General features: G+C 39.0%; 1 protein-coding gene across 4 annotated transcripts in view; it reads right to left on the reverse strand.

Annotated features, from left to right (window-relative positions):
• Positions 1 to 20,105, reverse strand: part of MBOAT1 (membrane bound O-acyltransferase domain containing 1) — a 257,849-nt gene that overhangs the window by 119,562 nt on the left and 118,182 nt on the right. Inside the window, exon 1 of one of the 4 annotated variants that reach the window (XM_037518922.2) lies at positions 2,561 to 2,607. The exons of the other annotated variants lie outside the window; for them this stretch is intronic. The gene's annotated coding sequence lies outside the window, so the exon portion shown is untranslated. Of the gene's footprint in view, positions 1 to 2,560; positions 2,608 to 20,105 lie in introns of those variants that run through there. 4 annotated transcript variants of the gene reach the window in all.

The following is a 20,105-nucleotide window of genomic DNA, read 5'->3' on the forward strand; positions in this document are numbered from 1 at the left end:
TCCAGTCATCAATTTTTGGTTGTTTCCATATTTTACCTATTGTACATACAAATGTAGGTTGTTTCCATTTTTTACCTATTGTACCTACAAGTTTAGGTTATTTCCATTTTTTACCTATTGTACCTACAAGTTTAGGTTATTTCCATTTTTTACCTATTGTAAATAGTGCTGCAATAAACATAAGGGTACAGGTATCATTCTGAGTTAATGTTAGGTCCTTTGGGTAGATCCCTAGGAGTGGAACTGCTGGGTCATATGGTAGCTCCATTTTTAGTAGTTTGAGGAATCTCCACACAGCTCTTTATAGTGGTTGGACCAGTTTGCACTCCCACCAGCAGTGCAGGAGAATTCCTTTTTCTCTACATCCTTGCCAATGTTTGTTGTTGCTAGTTTTTTCATATGTGCCATTCTCACTAGTGTAGAAAAAGATAAACATCTGGGATTACATCAAACTAAAAAGCTTCTGTACAGCAAAAGAGACATTAACCAAAACGAAGAGACACCCCACCAACTGGGAGAAAATTTTTTCACTCCATACAACTGATCAGGGACTGATCACAAAGATCTACAAAGAACTCACATGACTTACCAAAAACAAAGTTAACAATCCAGTGCAAAAATGGACAGAAGAGCTAAAAAAGCACTTCTCCAAAGAGGAAATGCAAACGGCCAACAGGCATATGAAAAAATGTTCAACATCACTCATAATAAGGGCAACAAAAATCATAATCCAATGAGATACCACCTTATACCAGTGAGAATAGTAATGTGATTTTAAGACCCCGTTATTATCCTACTCACCCTCCTTCTGAGATCCTGTTGTTTGTCCCTGTCTTTCAGAAAGAAAACCATTACACAAAACTGAAAATGATCTTTCAAGGGAGACCTGACCAATACAGTGTAAATGGAGACTATCCCCAGCTATTTTTGTAAGTTAAAATATCCCTGCCATAGAAGTAAATTTACATTATTTTATTTCATCCCTCATTCTAGAATTAAAATCTATTGTTATATATTTCACAAAATCAGATTTCACCTTAATAAGAGAAAAAAATTCTACTAAGCCTTTTCCACATGAATAGGCCATGTCTCCCCAATGCTATACTTATCAGTTAACTTTTTTTTTTAAGATTTATTTTATTTATGGATCCAAGAACTGGGGTATAGGCCAGAGGTATGGGGGTTGGGGGTGAGAGGATTCACCAGACAGAGTGGGGTACAGAACAGGCAGATCTACTGAAATACACTGCTGAGGGGTGCAGCGGGCAAGACAGGAGAGGTCTGCTGCTCCATGTGGGTCAGCTCCCTGGCCGGGAATCGAACTCCTGTTGCAGTGGCTGCCAATAGCTTCATTGAGCTGAGACTTAAACGCTTGCGCCACCAGGAAGGCCCTCAGTTAACTTTTTCAATTCATGTTTTCAGTGTTTCTTTTACCTGCAGGTGACAGTAACCCAATTTCAAGCATACTTAGACAACAGGGCTAAGAGTTATTGACTGGTAATTTCTCAAAATAGTGGAAAAAGACCAGACAAAAGATCAGACAAATCTAGATCCATGACCCCAGTGTTTTGAGGATTGGCCTTGTACCATCCCTAAGTTTTGCTTTCTCTGGGATGACACCATTTTCATGCAATGCTCCCCTTAGGTTGGCAGATAGCTGTCTTTAGTTCCAGCTTAATGTCTCTCCTCTCAGCAATCAGAATGATTCTGTCCTTCCAAAAGGAACTCCAGGACTGAATCTCCTTGACTCTGGATGGGTCCTAGCCAGTCTCTGAACCAAGCAGGAATGACTGACATTGGAGAGGACAGTCCCACATTGTCATGGTGCTGGAGACTGAATTCACTCAGCCCACACCTCTGAGACTAAAAGGAGGAGAGGAGTGATTTTCCAAGAAAAAAAAAATAGAGCTCTATTACCCAAAGAAAGAGGAATGGATGGCAGGCTTTCCAATAAAAACAAATGTCCACTTCAGCTCTAAATTTTGAATTATTTATCCCTGTTAAACTAAACCCTTTTTTCCTAAACCTAATGATGATGACTTCACCAACTAGCTGCATGATTTCATTTAATCCCTTGCTCCTTGGAGTTAACTTACGAATTGTAAGATGGAAAAAAGGAGGTGAAATAAATCACTATTTCCTATCTTAATTCCCTCACTTAATGATATATATATGTTAAGTGGAGAAAAATAGAACTTTAAATGTATTCTCAAATGAAAGCCATGAAAAAATTAAAATTCCTGTGGCTATAAGGTTTATCAAGTATGCTAGCTCCTTGGGAGTCCCTAAATTAAATTCTAAAAATCTTCATTGAGTGCCTGCTATCAATTAATCAGCAAGTACTCCTTTAAATGGAAAAAGGCTCTTGGGGAGTATTCAAGAGAGAACTTCTGATTTCCTAATTGCAAATTATCACCAAAAGTGGAGACGGGGTGGGGGAGGTAGAGATCTAAAGAAATAGTTTCTATTGCAGGCTCTTGTTAACTCAGATCTTCAAGAAGATATTCAGAAAAAGTGGAAGGAGGGTAACAGTCAAGCGTAAGCAGAGTATGATACTGACCTGTAAGAAATTACTGGAAGTCTGATACAGAATTATTGGAGACTTGCCTCGTGAGATGTGGCCTGGGAGAGTAAAGGAAGACAGAGGCCTTGAATTCAAACAGAATTGCATGTAAAAACTATCTCAGGGCCTCCCCCAGTGGCTCAGTGATTGAGCGCTGGGCTGCGAAGCTGCCCGCAGTCTCTGCAGCACCGGTTCGATCCCTGGCTGCCCGCAAGGGTCCCACATGGCGGGCAGACCTCTCCTGCCGCCCGCTGCTTCCCTCAGCAGTGTACTTCATCAGTCTGCCTGTTGTGTTCTCTGCTCTGGTGAATTCTCTCACCCTCCCACGCATCTGACTGTACCCAGTGCTTGTATAAATAAATAAATAAATCTTAAAAAAAAAAAAAAGGCTTCCTATTAGCATGCTGTGTGTATTTGGTAAACAATTTGAACCTCAGTTGCCTACCTAAAAATTAAGGTAATTATATTTACATATTTTACAGATTATTATAAAGAGTAAATTAGATCCGTTCTGTGAAATCTTTCTGAAATTGCAAAGCCCTGTGTAAACCAGTGACCCCTCAAGTTCGCCATGTTCAGATGCACAGGTGGTACACTGCACAAAGGCTGCATTTCAGGGGACACTGCCCACTTCACAGACATCATCAATTTGTGTATAAAGTGCAATAATTTTCTGGTGGCCTGTGCTACAATGTTGGTACATTACAGCAATTTTCCAACAGAAGAAAGTAAAGAGTCTTGAAAAGGAGGAGTCTTTTTTCTAATTTGCACTAAAACACTTTACAGGCTAGCAGAGTGCCTGTGGTTATTTATTTCAATTAATTATAAAAACACAAAATAAAATGGATACATACAAACCATGGAGAAGAGTGTCTGCAGAATTGGGTGGATAGAGTGAGTTCCTGGTCCCTTGTGGTATTCAATAATAGATTGTCTGACTTACTGTTTTTTGAGAAATTCCTAGATCATGTACAAGTTAGAACTGAGCAGACTTAATGTCTGTTAAGCATCAACAATGTACTAGATGTTATGCTGGATGCTTCCCAACTGTTGTCCTTCAAAGTTGGTGTCATTATCCCTATTTTGAAGATGAGGATATCAAGAAACTTGTCAAAATTCATATAAAACTAATACATGGCATCAAAGAAACTGTCAGAGTCTGTATTCATTTCTGATTGTTGCTATAACAAATCATCACTAATGCTGTCACTTCAAGCAATGGAGCTGTATTACCTCACAATTCTGGAGTCCAAAATGGGCTTCAGTGAGCTAAATCTAGGTGTCAATAGGGCCGCATTCCTCTCTGGAAATTCTAGAGGAAAGTAAGATTTCTTGTGTTTTCCATCTTCTAGATGTTGCCCAGAGCCTGTGGCCCATGGGCCCCTCCACACTCAAAGCCAGCCATGGCTAGGCCAATCCTTACCACTTTGCATCACTGAGATGCAGGCTCCTCTGTCTCACTATTGCACCTTCAAGGATCTTTGTTGGTTACATTGGACCTGCCTGGATAATATCCCTACTATCAGGTCAGCTGATGAACAACCTTAAATCCTTCTGCAACCTGAAGTCCTCCTTGCCAAGTAAGCAAACACATTCACAGGTTCTAGATGCTACCTGCACAAACTCCATACACACTTCTCACTACACCTCCAACATCCTTTCCAACTGTGAATGAAGATGGTGATAAATAGAAGACAGGGTCCCTGCTCTGAAGGAGCTTCCAGTGAAGGAGGGAGGCAAGATGAACATGTGTCAAGTGCCATTCTCAATTCAGGTCTGTAGGCCACAAAGCCTATGATAGAAGCCCCAGCTTTATCCCAGTTTACAAAATCTTTGGTATGGAGACCCAGCACCCATCTTTAGCCCTAACCCTGCTATGCTCATGAAAACCACATCTTTGAGCTTTCTTGAACTCAATTGTGGATTGCGTAGAACTGTTTTGGGACTTGGGGGGACAGAGAAGGTAATATTCCACTGGCTATGGAAGAAGGGGGGCTGCTGAGGAGGAAATGATGGGGTAAATGGTAAAGGCAGTGATGGCCCAGATGGGGGACTTAAATGGGGGGGGGGCTTTGGAGGGGATGTAAGATGCATAAGGGACAGAATGGCTGTTTAGTCCACCAGGGCCAGCCAGAGTCTGGGAGTCTCCTCACAACCTCCTTTTGGACACAGGGTCTGCTTCTGTTATGTTTTTGTTTTTTTCCCTTTGTGATATAAGCAAGTTTAGAAAAGGAATAGAATGAGGGAGACAGAAGCAATCAGTCAAATCCTTAATGAAGAACTGAAAGGGGTGGGGGTGGATTGTTGTGACTGTTGAGAGGAGCAGAGAACATTCCATGGGCGAAGCAAATGAAACTCTCCTGGGAGTGCAAAATGGTCCAACCACTATGGAGAGCTGTGTGGAGATTCCTCAACCTACTGAAGATAGAGCTTCCTAGAAAAATACCGGACGGTGTCACTTATAGCAGGAATCTAGAAAACTTAAATAAGGGACCAGGAAAAAGAATAACTATAAGAAAGAAAATATCAAAATCAGCAAACAACTATGAACCAGAGACACTCTGGGGGGGGGCGGGGAAAGGAGGGATTGGGGTCAAAATAAGGGGGTTGTAATTGTATGGGGAATATAAAAATAAAATTTAAATTAAAAAAAAAAAGATAGAGCTTCCACATGATCCAGCAATTCCACTCCTAGGTATTTACCCAAAGGACACAGAAACATCAATTCCAAAGAACACCTGCACCCCTATGTTTAACGCAGCACTGTTTACAGTAGCTAAGCTTTGGAAACAACCCAAATGCCCAAAAATAGATGACTGGATCAAGAAGATGTGGTACATATATACCATGGAATATTACTCAGCAATCAAAAAAGATAAACACATGCAATTTGCAGCAACATGGATGGAGCTGGAAGGGATCATGCTCAGCAAAATAAGCCAGAAAGAAAAAGAAAAATACTGGATGGTCTCACTCATAGCAGGAATTTAGAAAACCTAAATAAGGGACCAGGAAAAAGACTAATTATAAAGAAAAATCAAAAAGCAACGATAAACCAGAGACACATTTAACAAGGGGGGGAGGGGGATAAAGGAAGAAGGAGAGGAGGGATCAGGGCCAAAATAAGGGGGATGGGAATTGTATGGGGAATATAACCGAAATGAAAATGCATACACTGTGCAAAAATGAAAAATGATGTAAGAATTATATAAAATAAAATAAGATATTAAAAGAGAGAGAGAGAATGGAAAACCAGCAGAGTCCCTCACTGTAGGTTCATCTGACTATGGGCAGCCATTTTGAACCCCCAAACCAGGTGTATTTTAAATGCATCTTCATCACAACCAGCACTCTGCTACTGCAAGCTTTGGAGCATGCTCAGGTGCTTCATGGTCCCCATCCCCTGAGGTGCTTGTAAACATGGAGAGTCTTCATGTCTGACCTTTCAAAGCAGAATGTAACAGTTGGGGACCAGGAATCTCCCTTTGCAATCAGATTCTCTAAGAGGATGAAACTGAGGGCCACAGTGACACATTTCCTTCACTGCTAAAGAGATCACTGGATTGGATTGGCACCTCACCATCGAGTACAGGTCAATGAACTGGGAAGAAGAAAGAAAATGTGAAGGAAGAAAAACTTTCTGTTCCCTGGAACTATGGCTACTTGTAAATGTGTTTGCTGACAAACATTTGTCTCCCTGAACTGTGTCTTTAGACCCAGGCCAGCAGCAACTTGCTCAGCAGTTGTTGAAGGAGGGAAAAGGAATGTATTTCGCTCTGTGATTGTATTATTTTAATCAATCTGCTTTTTCTGTAGCTACAGGTAGAATACATATTAATTGCAGTTGGGGAAACAATATCAACAGCATTTAAAAAGAACGGATAGCCCCTCAAGCATTTATGCACCTACTCAACTAACGTTATGAAAAATTTTAGGCAAATTTAAAGGAATAATATTGATGCACACTAGATACAGCTAAAATGGTTTTCAGTTAAAAAAAAGAAAAGCGGAACCTCCCTGGTGGTGCAAGGGGTTAAGTCTCAGCACTGTGAAGCTATCCACAGCCACTGCAGCATGAGTTTAATCCCCAACCAGGGAGATACCCTCATGGCACAGCAGATCTCTCCTGTCTCGCCTGCTGCTCCCCTCAGCAGTGTATTTCAGTCGATCTGTCTGTTCTGCTCCCCACTCTGTCTCTGGTGAATCCTCTCTCTCTCACACACACACCTCCAGTGCAAGGAGTTAAGCACCACACTATGAAGCAATCTGAAGCTTCTACAGCACAAGTTCAGTCCCTGGCTTGCCAGGGAGCAAACCACAAGGCGCAGCAGACCTCTCCTGTCTCGCCTGCTGCTCCCCTCAGCAGTGTATTTCAGTCGATCTGTCTGTTCTGCTCCCCGCTCTGTCTCTGGTGAATCCTCTCACACCCCGCACCTCTGGCCTGTTCCCCAGTTCTTGTATGTATAAATTAAAAATAAATAAATGAAAAAAGAAAAGCAATAGCAATAATACAGGTATTACAATATCTGCCATTACTGATTTTATATCCAGTGGGCTTCTGAATGTGGTTCTAGATGCAAAGTATCTCATGGAGCTTACACACCTGTCAAGATCATTTTAACTTTCAGGGCCTCCCCGGTGGCGCAGCGGTTGAGCGCTGGGTTGCGAAGCTGCCCGCGGCCTCTGCGACGCCGGTTCGATCCCCGGCTGCTCCCCGGCCACCAGAGGAGGGTCCCACATGGCGCGCAGACCTCTCCTGTCTCCCGCTGCTCCCCTCAGCAGTGTACTTCATCAGTCTGCCTGTTCTGTTCCCCGCTCTGGCTCTGGTGAATTCTCTCACCTTCCCGCGCTTCTGACTGTACTCAGTGCTTGTATAAATAAATAAATAAATCTAAAAAAAAATTTAAAAAAAAAAAAAAAGATCATTTTAACTTTCAACATTTCTTTTTATCACCATCTCCAAAGAGGAAGAAGTGTTCTCAGGTTACTATCTGTACCACACCTATCTAGAGTATTTTGTCTCTAAAAGGTGTGGCAAAGGCTACACCTATTTGTGTGTATGAGCCAGTGAGAATTCTGTGGCTGATGACCAATTCTTTCCTTTCTTTGGGACTTCATCAAGATTAGTTGAATTACTTGTTCAAATCTGGCTCCCTCCTACTCAGATGGGCATTTAATGGGGACCACTTTACAGGGCTATACAGAAATTGCTATTTCTCTTTCCTATCTCTTCCTTAAATTTCACTTCATGGTCCATTTTCTTAGAAGATTCCGCCTATTGTTCAAACTTCTGAGCCAACCCTTGAGTCATGTTCTCCCAGGGCAAGCTTTATTTAGCTGTTTCTAGCTCTAGGCAAAAGGTCACAACCTCCGTCATACATCAGAATCACCAGAGGGGCTGGGAGGAGGGGAGTTTTATAAATGACTAATGTCACAGTTTTTTTCTAGACCAATTAAATCAAAATCTCCCAAAGGTGATCCCCAGGAAGACATAGACAAGTTTATTCTGAAATGTATGGAAAGGCAAAGAAACTAAAGTAAGACAATTTGAAAAGGAATAATACCATGGAATCACTTTACCTGTTTGTTTTTTAAAGATTTATTTTTATTTATTTATGCATATAAGAACTGGGGAACAGGCCAGAGGTGCGGGGGTTAAGAGGAATCACCAGAGACAGAGTGGGGAGCAGAACAGGCAGATGGACTGAAATACACTGCTGAGGGGAGCAGCAGGTGAGACAGGAGAGGTCATGTGGCTAGGCCATGTGGCCTAGCTCCCTGGCCAGGGATCAAACTCAGACCACAGGGGCTGGATAGCTTAATGGCACTGAGACTTAACCCCTGAGCCACCAGGAGGACCCATACTTTCCCTGGTTTTAAAGCTTACATAGACACAGTAATCAAGATAGTGTTGTTCTGCTGAAGGGAGAGATACCCAGATCAATGGAACATAAAAAAGAACCCAGAAAGAGACCTATGCAAATATGTCCAAGTGAGTTTTCAAAAAGATGGAAGAGTATTTCAATTGAAAAAGAACAGCCTCTGTAAGATTGGGAGATCGGCAGTAGCATCATGGGACATGCATAATAAAATGAATCTCAGACTGAACATCATACCTTTTACAAAAAGTGAACTCAGTTTGGAACACTTTAATATAATATGCAAAAATATAAATATTTTAGGGGGAAAAAAGAGAAAATCTTCAGGACCTAGGGTTAGGTGAAGAGTTCTTAGATTGATGCCAAAAACACACTTACTAAAAGGGACAATTTAAAAAGTTGGATCTCATTGAAATTGAAAACTTTTCTTCTATGAAAGAGCCTCATCACAGAATAAAAAGACAAGTTACAGAGTGAGAAAAACAAGTTGCAAGTCATATATCCAACAAAGGAGCTGTTGCTAGCAAATAATAAAGAACTTTCAAGAGTCTCCCTGGTGGCCTAGGAGTTAAGTCTCAGCGCTATCAACACTATGGCCTGAGTTCCAGGGAGCTACCCAGATGGTACAGCAGACCTCTCCTGTCTGGCCTTGTGCTCCCCTTATCAGTATATTTCAGTAGATCTGCCTATTCTGCTCCCCACTCTCTCTCTGATGCAGCCTCTCACACCCACCCCTGCACCTCTGGCCTATGCCCCAGTTCTTCTATGCAAAAATAAATAAAATCTTTAAAAAAAAAAAAAACTTTCAAAACTCATGGTTAAAAAAAAAAGTAAAGTTAAATAATATATGGTTCCAGCTAGATGAAAACATAAGTCATCAAATTCATAGAAACAGATCATCTATAGACCTAACATTTCTTCATTTTAGAGGACATACAGTGCATCTCACTAAAAAAAGAAAGATAAATCTATATATGGTTGCTCATGCTGGAAAAAAAAGAACAAGCAAGGAACTTGAAAACGAACAAAATCATGAGGAGACATCTCATTAAGGAGACTCTATGAATGGCAAATAAGCATACAAAGAGATATAGAGCATTGTTGGACATTATGGAACTGCAAATTAAATCCATGAAATATCACTTGTCACCAACCAGGATGGCTAATTAAAAATAGTGACACCACCACAGACTGGCAAGGATGGTGTTAAAATCATAAGCAAAAGGAGATCAGCCTTTGAAAAAATTCCCTGAACAGACAAAACCAGTTTAGTTAGATAAACAACACTTATTTTAGGAGACTCGCCTAACCCGGGTCATTTCTTGTTTATGCCTCTGGAAACCATGAACAAAATTAAACTGTTTCCCAAGGTTGATAGGAGGTAACCATTGTCCAATTCTCTATCATTTAAGAAAAGTTTCATAGTATAATCAATTCCTGTGAAGAAAAATTTACTGCTTCCTCACGACATTAGCTGCTATGTAAACTAGACCTCATTATGGTTTGTGTTTTCCCAGTTTGCAAATCGTCTTTTTAGTGTATATGCAATAAGGCTTTACTAATTACCATTTCAATGATTCATTGATTCTGCTTCAGCTATTTCTGAACTTTTGACAATGGGGAGAAACTAGAATATTCATATATTATTGGTGATTCTGTAAAATAGTACCACCACCCTGGAAAATTGTTTGGTAGTCTCTGGTAAAACTGAGCACACCCTTACCAATGACCCAGCATTTCCATATTTGGTCATTTATCCCAGAGAAATAAAACCTTAGGTTCACACAAAAACCTGCGTGTGAATTTTAAAAACAATTATTTATAATAACACCAAGTGTAAATAACCCAAATATCCTTCAGTGACTAGATGGTTAACAAACTGTGGCACATCTATTCCGTGGAATATTATACAACAATGAAGAGGAACAAAATGTTGACACACAGAACAACTTAAATGGAATGAGAAAAGTCAATCTCAAAATATTACACAGATTGTGATCCCATTTACATAGAATTATAAAAACATAAATTATAGGGGTTCAGAACAGATTAATAGCTCCAGGAGAAAGAAATGGAAGGAGACATATGGTCACAGCACAGTTTTGTATGCTGATTATGATAGTGGTTACACAAATCTACACATGTAGGGAAGTCACAAAGGAACACATACACACAAAATTGGTTAACGCTAAAGAAATTCTGGGCTATATCAATGCCTTTTTCCTGGAATTGAAACTATACTATTACTCAAAATTGTCATTGGGGGAAACTGGGTACAGAGTATAAAAGGTTTCCCTGTACATTTTTTACAATTTCCTATGAATTTATAATAATTTCAGAGTACAACTTTTAAGTTAAAAAAAAAAAGCACAGTACACTGATAAAATATTAATGTCTGGGCCCTTTTCCAAACCAATTAAATGAAAATCTCCTGGGACAGGACAGAACATCAATATTTTTACCCTTTCCAGATGATTCTAATGTGCACTTAGAATTGAACTGCCATTTTAAGCACACATGGATTTTTAAAACTGTGTAAACTAAGGGGATAATAACTTGCTTTATAAAAGGAGACTTTGCTCTAAAAAACAAAAGGGATACAGCAGTCGTTCAAATACTGAAACTTCTAAGACACTCATGAAATCTCATTCTCACAAAACCTTGCAGGAACACATATGTCTACTGTTGACATGAGCAGAGATATGGAGGTTTGGCTACAAAGAAAGTCAAGAAGTTATTAAATAGGCGCATATCTGTGAGTGCTATCCTCATGGATATATTTGGAAAAATTATTATGATAGAAGCTCTCAAAACAAGATTAAAACTTGTTTATCAGAAATGCCCACACCATTCCTAACATTTGCAGTGAAAATTGAGGCCCACTCATATGTCTAAATAATTAAAAGTTATAAATCAGTCTAACATCTAAATAATATATGTTCTTCCCTTCTCACTTGCAATGTCGTATTTGTAATCATAATATAAAAACTATGTGTAAAGCCATAGTGTTATATATCAGAAAGTCAGCAAAATTTCAAAAGCAACTGTATTTAATTTTTATTGCATAAGTTTAAATATTTGCTGATGGGTTGGCAAATATGGATGAGTATAAAAATTAATACATATGGCTTATAAATGTTTCATTTCAGAAAATGTCTTTCTCTTTCCTGTCAATAAAAATCACTCATGATGCTGTAGTAAGCAAGATTTGCACATAACTTGCGTTCTATCAATGGTAATGATTTAAAAAATTAAAAATTGAAATTATTTTTAATTGAAGGATATATCATATTTATGCAATTTCATAAAAATATGAACTAAAGTAACAGTTAAAAATAAAAATTATTGACAAACTTAAAATTTAAACTTAAGTGGCAGAATACAAGTGGTAATTAATATAAAACAAACTCTAAAGTTGAAATTTGGGTTTTTTTTAAATTTTATTTAAACATTATTAAATATTTATAAAAATGCAATGTTTGTCTTCAAGGCATAGCTAGTACTAAGGTAAAAATTTAGATCATCCTTCATGCATATTATATTTACACTTACATCTGTACATTTAATAAGGATTGTTTAATATTGCAAACTCTTTCTCAGCCACCATGTGCAACTCCTGTGAACTTCCTCCTCAATAATTACAAATCCCAGCATAAAGAGAAGGGTGATCATGGATTCTGGTCACTGAGTAGGAAATGATGTTTCTTTGAATGAGAATCTCTTGCTGTATTCAGCTCCCTGAGTTGATGTATTTTATGTGTTTCTGATCTTTTCCCTTATCTAAGCACATCCACTGCCCCAAATTATCCAGTTTTCCAAGGCCCAGAATTCAGACATTTGCCTTTTGTTTCAAGAATGTCAAGTGTTGGGCCTCCCTGGTGGCGCAAGGGGTTAAGTCTCAGGACTTTTAAGCTACTGGTGGCCACTGCAGCATGAGTTCGATCCCTGGCCAGGGAGCTGATCCACATGGGCAGCAGACCTTTCCTGTTTTGCCCGCTGCTCCCCTCAACAGTGTATTTCAGTCATTCTGTTCTGCTCCCCACTCTGTCTCTGATGAATCCTCTCACCCCCTCCTGCACCTTTGGTCTATACCCAGTTCTTATATGCATAAATAAATAAATGTTTAAAAAAAAAAAAAGAATGTCAAGGGTCTTGGCGCATAGTCTGTGTCAATCATGGAAGGTGTTTTAAAGCTATGGGCTGAGCTCTAGAACCTCAGTGATATAGGCTCCATGTGTCCTTTTACAGTGTGTCTGTGATGAGCATAGTGCCTCTAATTTCCGGGCACTGTGCCAGGTCTCAGGGCTGTCTGGCATATGTCCCATCAAATACATCCCATTTTATTGTTTATATTTCAATTGTGCATGTGACCTACTTGGTCACCAACTTGATTTACCCAACCAGACTCAAAGTAACTTTTGTTCTTTAAACCAGACCGAAAATAATGGCCTTTTACCATTGAAATATTTCCTGGGCCTCCCTGGTGGCACAGGCGGTTGAGTGCTGCACTGTGAAGATGTCCACAGCCTCTGCAGTGCTGGTTCGATCCCGGCCGGCCTGCGAGAATCCCACATGGCCTGGCAGACCTCTCCTGTCTCGCCCACTGGTCCCCTCAGCAGTGTATTTTGGTCAGTCTGTCTGTTCTGTTCCCTGCTCTGTCTCTGGTGAATCCTCTCACCCTCCCACGCGTCTGGCGTATACCCCGATTCTTGTATAAATAAATAAATCTTTTTTTAAAAAAAAAAGAAATATTTCCAAAGTGTATGTCCAGAGACTCATAAAGAGAATCCAGCACAAATTTGAACAGCAATAGAATTCCTAAAATAGCTGTGTAGACTCTCAAGGTAAAGCATTTCCAAATAAAAAGACCAATTTTTTCAATATATATTATGTTATTTTAAGATTCTATTGTGAAAGCTCAGGAACGCCTGCCTACTACCCTGCAAACAACAGATTGTAGCTCAGAAGCCTTCTGAGGAGGAAGAGATTTGAAGGTTATTCCAAACTGGGACTTCATGATGAGGAGAAGAAAATGGAGCTACAAGAAATCTAACTCACAGAAGCTAAGCCTGTTACAAGTCAGGGGAAAGTGGCCCATATAGAAAAGACCAAAACAATAATTATGGCAAGGATGTGGAGGAAAAAATCCTTCTTACATTGTTGAGTGGAATGTAGACTGTGGGTCCAGCCCCTGTGGGAAACAGTATGGAGGTTTCTCAAAATATTAAAAATGGATCTACCATATGATCCAGCAATTTTACTGCTAAGTATTTACCCAAAGAATATAAAAACACTGATTCAAAGGGATCTATGCACTCCTATATTCATTGCAGCACTATTAACAATAGCCAAGTTATGGAAACAATCTAAGTTGTTTAGTTACATGTGTATAAATTGGGCAACTTAGAAGAAATGGAGAAATAAATTCCTATAAATATACAACCTACCAAAACCAAATCATGGAGAAACAGAAAATTTGAGCAGTTAGATTATTAGTAAGGAGATTGGATCAGTAATCAAAAACCTCCCAACAAAAAAAGTCCAGGATCAGATGGCTTCACGGTTGAAGGAAAATTAATACCAATCCTTCTCAAAATAGAAGAGGAGGGAACACTTAGATACATTTTAAAAGGCCAGCATTACCCTAATACCAAGACCAGACAAAGACACACACACACACACACAGAGTAATAATTGTAGGGCAATATCCTTGATGAACATCTTCAATAAAAGCAGCTCTCCTGCCCACCTGTGACTATGCAGGTACCTCTCTTTTTCTTTCTCCTTTTCCTAGTAAGTCTGACTTTTTAAAATGCAAACAAAAAATTCTCAACAAAACTTTAGCAAGCCAAACACAATAACACATTAAAAGAATCATGCACCATGAACAGGTGGGTGTATTTCATGGATGATTCAACAAGTGCAAATCAACCAATGTGATAAACTACATTCATGAGGAAACAAATCATGGGATCATCTCAATAGATACAGAAAAAGCATTTAACAAAATTTAACAGCCAGTTATAATAAAAATTCTCAACAAGGTGGGAATTGAGGGAATGTATCTCAACATAATAAATACTATCTATGACAAGCCTATTGATAACAAACTCAAGAGTGAAAACACAAAGATTTTTCTCTAAGATCAGGAACAAGACAAGGGTACCCACACTTGCCACTTCTATTCAACATAGGATTAGAAGTCCTAGGCAGAGCAGTTAGGCAACAAAAAACATCCAAATTAGAAAGAGAAAAGTAAAATGTCTCTATTTGCAGAGGATATTATATTTTTAAAATACCCAAAGAATCAACCCAAAATCTATTAGAACTGATAAGCTAATTTAGTAAAATTTAGTAAAATTTTAAAATCATTACCCAAAACTCTGCTGCATTTCCATACTAGTAAGGAAAAATCAGAAAGATAAATTTTAAGAAATCCCATTTACAATTACCTTTAAAAGAATAAAATATCTAAGAATTTAATGAAAGAGATGAAAATTTGCACACTGAAAACTAAGACATAGATGAAAGAAACTGAAATGGAAAATTATCTTTCCAAATGAATGAAAAGCTATTTCATGCTCATGAATTGGAAGAATTACTACTTTTAAAATATCTATACTACCTAAATTAATCTATAGATACAATATAATTCCAATGGCATTTTTATAGGAAAAGTATAAACAATCTTAAAATTTGTATCACAATTCTGAATAGACAAAGCATATTGAGAAAGAAGAAGAAAACCAGAGATATCAAAATCCCTGATATCAAATTATATTACAAAACTATAGTAATCAAAACAGCACAGTGCTGTTATAAAAAGACACATAGTTCAATAGGTCAAAATAGAGATCTCCAAAATAAACCCATACATACATGGTTAATTAATTTCTGACAAAGGATCCATGATTATACAATGCAGAAAACATGTTGTTGTCAATCAATGGTGTTGGGGAAATAGGAAATCCCCACACAAAGAATAAACTTGCACCACTATGTTTCACAACACACAAAACTCAACTCAAATAGATCAAAAGACTTGAATGTAAGATTTAAAATCATACAACGCCTTTAAGAAAACACAGGCAATAAGCTCCCTCTTGTTGATAATTCTTTGGATTTGACACCAGAAGGGAAGGCAACAAAAATAAATGGGACAGCATGGACTTTGGTTTAAAAATTAAAAAGAGGGCCTCCCTGGTGGCGCAGCAGTTGAGCGCTGGGTTGTGAAGCTGCCTGCAGCCTCTGCGGCGCCGGTTCGATCCCCAGCTGCTCCCCGGCCACCGGAGGAGGGTCCCGCATGGCGCGCAGACCTCTCCTGCCGCCCGCTGCTCCCCTCAGCAGTGTACTTCAGTCCCTCTGCCTGCTCTGCTCCCCGCTCTGGCTCTGGTGAATTCTCTCACCGTCCCGCGCTTCTGACTGTACCCAGTGCATGTATAAACAAACAAACAAACAAATAAATAAATAAAACATGCCTCTATAAAAAATAAATAAAAATAAATTTAAAAAAAAAAAAAATAAATAAAAATTAAAAAGAACTACCATATGATCCAGCAATTCTACTTCTGAGTATTTATCTGAAGAAGACAGAAACAGTAACTAGAAAAGATATATGTATTCCCCCATGTTCACTGCAGCATCATTTACAATAGTCAGAATATGGAAGAAACATAGGTGTCCATCAGTGAATTAATGGATAAAGAAAATGTTACACACACACACACACACAAATATTATTCAGGCAAAAAAGAAGGAAATTTTGCCATTTGTGACACAGATGTATCTTGAAAGTATTCTGCTACGACTTTGAAAGACAAACATTGTATTTATTCATATATGGACTATAGAAAGGAATAAATACTCATAGATACAGAGAACAGATGGCTGTCAGAGGCAGGCAGTGGGGTGAGGTAGCAGAAATGGAGGAAGAGAATCAAACCATACAAACTTCCCATTATAAAATAAACAAGCTGTAGGATATAATGAACACGGAGCATGATGACTATAGGCAATAATACTATAAGAGTTGTCAAAAGACTAGAACTTGAAGGTTCTTATCACAAGGTAAAAAATGTGTAATTATTATGGTGATAGATGTTAACTAGATTTACTGAGGTGATCTCTTCATAATATATACAGTTAATTATGATAGAGTACACTCAACTGATATGTTATTTGTCAATTATAAACACCTCAGTTTTTAAAACTTGATATGAAAGTGCAAAGGTTCTAGAATAACTAAAGCAATTTTTGAAAATATCAAAATCAGACATTCAGAGGCAGCAGAATGCCACTGACCTTGGCGAGTTGGAGCTCACGATATTGGGTGCACACACGACCTTGGTATCTGCTATCTTTCATGCATCTGGTTTTCTGACAGACCATGAAAGAGTTCATTGCCCACTGGCCTGAATCATTTTGCCCACTGAGTTGTTTAATGCCTCCCCCATGGTGGATTTTGTTGGATGGTGTTAGCATGACACAGAGTCTTCCTTTTCTCCCCATGTTCATATATCTATCCACACACCTGGAACTAACCCTGACTTCCATGTCTCTGATATTCCAGCCCTTTTTCTTCCAAGCACCTCACCAGCCATTGACCATGACCAGGGAAGTGGTAAGTAGTCTCATTTAGTTATTTTGTCTTCCACACAAGGTAAATGACAAGATTTTTGCCCATTTGAGAAAGATTTCCTCCAAGCCAGCAACTGTCAGGCCTCGTGAGAGAGTTGACTCAAATTCTCAGGTGTGGATTGGGAAGTCAGAGAGGCCAACTAGGCAGTGCACTTCTAATATTAGGGGGTGCAAGATGCAGCCATTTGTATTTACTTTGGAGGGGATATGCCAGGACAGACCCAGCTGTCCACTGGACTCCTGAAAACCCTTCCTGAATAGCAGGTCCCTAGATCTTTGTAGGGTTTATTTCCATCCTCTGCAGCCTGTGTCTCTTTCTAAGGCCATGTCTCTATCTAAGGTCAGGAAGGATGAATAAGAGGTGCTGAGTACGTTGGTACTGAGTACGTCGGTACTGAGTATGTCATCGGTACTGAGTACGTCGGTGCTGAGTACCAACGTACTCAGCACCTCTTATTCATCCTTCCTGACCATCATATCATTGGTGCAACAGATCAATGTGAGGTTTTACAGCATTTGAAATACCAAAAAAAAGAAAGAAAATAACCTAAATGGTTCATTAATATCCATGACTGAATAAACTGTACAATCCCACAGGGATGAACACGGAGCCATTAGATGAAACAGGTCTAGGGCCTCCCTGGTGGCGCAAGGGGTTAAGCACCACACTATGAGGCAATCTGCAGCCTCTGCAACACAAGTTTGATCCCCGGCCGGCCAGGGAGCAACCCACATGGTGAGGCAGACCTCTCCTGTCTCACCCGCTGCTCCCCTCAGCAGTGTATTTCAGTCAATCTGCCTGTTCTGTTCCCCACTCTGTCTCTGGTGGATCCTCTCACCCCCCTTCCCCGCATCTCTGGCCTGTGTCCCAGCTCTTATATGCATAAATAAATAAATCTTTAAAAAAAAAAAAAGAAGGAAACAGGTCTATACTGATCTCTGTGATATTCAATTACATGGAAAAATCAAGTTACAGAGTATTATGTGTAGCAGGATATATAATTACTTGGAAAAGGCAAATTACAGAGTATTATGTGTAGTATAAGCAAGTGCTACATCTCTTGATACATAATTATATGGAAAAAGGCGAGTTACAGAATATTGTGAGTAGGATGAGCCAATATATATATAAAGAGAAATAAATGTGTTTGTAGATTCAAAAAAAAGATGTCAAAGAACACACAAACAAATGGTGTGTCAGTAGGCTTCCTCTCATTAGGAGAATGAAATATAGGAATAAAACTTGGAGAAGGGAGCTTTCAGTTTTAATAACCACCAGATTGTGGGGCAAGCCTATGTGACTCAATAATACTTTGGGCACAATAGAATATTTTGGCCCCCTACATTTTCCCATATAACCACCTCGCCTTCAAGTTTATCACTTGAAGACTCTCTAGCAGGTCATGGAGACAACGCATCCATTCACTTAAACTTTCCCCTGCTCTTGAACATCTGAGTTACCTGCAATTTTCCATGCTTTCATTCTCCTACTATAATTCCATTTGAACATAGACTTTAAAAATTCCTTGGGACTATTTCCTTAGATCATTTCTCACCGGGTCAAAATACACGATCTTCCTGTATTCTCTATAACCTACAGACAGGTGATTCTCTAGATTTACTGTCACCTCCAAGTGACATTGTCAAAAGCAATCCCCACATTTTCACCTGCCTGGAACCTTATTTAGCTTGAATTGTATTTTTTCTGCTGTGCACATCACATCAAAGGCCAGAGAATTCCATCTGCATTATTTAGAGGGGGCAAGCCACTTTCTGACTATGTTCCAGCCCAGACCTCCCTGCTCAAAGCTTTATCTACCATGTGAGATCAAGATCCACTAATGTTCTGCAATAATAGCATCATTCTCCAATAGGTGACCTGAATAGTTAAAACATAAAAGTTAATGGCAAAATAGGTGTGAGGCACGCTAGATTAAATCAAGTTTTTAAAATGTCTATTCTATTAGATACTGCTTTTAATATTGTGAATCTCCACTGAAGGGATAAAATATCCACCCCTTCCAAAACTTACTTGACCGAAATCCTTTTTTTCTTTCATAAGCAGCTCTCTGATGAATGTTCTATGGAACTCACTTTAGCAAAACGTCTCAGTAGTTAGAAACAATATATGTGCCTACTTTTCACTTAAAAGTTTTTTCTTTTTCATTGTGTTCTGTCACAGCAAATTGTCAATATACCTCTTAGGAGTCTTTTCCTTCATGGTCCCAGTTAGAGTATTAGCTTCTCTTCCACTCTGTTCTACATTACTAGTATGCCTCCATTATTTCAATTTAAATTCTTTCCATACTGAGAGCTCTACCCCTTAAGAGTCTCAATGTTTAATAGAGAACATAAGACTTTTTCATAAATACTGTAAGATAAAATACTAGAAAATGATTTAAAGATATAATTAAAATAATAATATTTAAGCATACTAACCAATTATGATTCATGTCATTGTTATGTCTGTAACATGTGCTCTGTATAAAATAATCAAATAAACACACTACAGTGCTATATTGTTACATGTAAAAAAAAAATTCACACTGAGTCAGCCCATTTATTGGGGCTGGGGGAGAGGGAGTATAGGCACTACCTGATAGACTTGTCCCTGAGGAGATATGGGAGGTGATCCAGAAGAATCACACTTGAATGGGAGGAAGGTCATCTTATAACAGCCCAAAGCTACCACCACACCCTTCGACTCCAGCTTCATATTCCACCCACATCTCTAAAGAGAGGACACACCGTAGGATTAACAACTCCAGTGGATGATTATGAAGGAGGAGGTAGTTTGATATGGGTTCAAATCTACCATCTGCGAGCCATTTAAACTTCTGAGCCTGTTCCTTGATAATCAACATAAAGAAAAAACTACTACCTTAAAGACTGGCATGAGAATAAAAGGAGATAACACAAATGAAGAAAAAGTGAGCACAAAATCTGTCTTATCAGAAGCATTCAGCCTCTCACATCAGATGTTAGGAACAACCCCTCAGCTGGCTCACCAATTTGCCTGAACTATA

The sequence above is a fragment of the Talpa occidentalis genome, unplaced genomic scaffold, assembly GCF_014898055.3.
Source record: "Talpa occidentalis isolate TD23 unplaced genomic scaffold, MPIMG_talOcc4v2.1 talOcc4.2, whole genome shotgun sequence".
NCBI classification, from domain to species: Eukaryota; Metazoa; Chordata; class Mammalia; order Eulipotyphla; family Talpidae; genus Talpa; species Talpa occidentalis.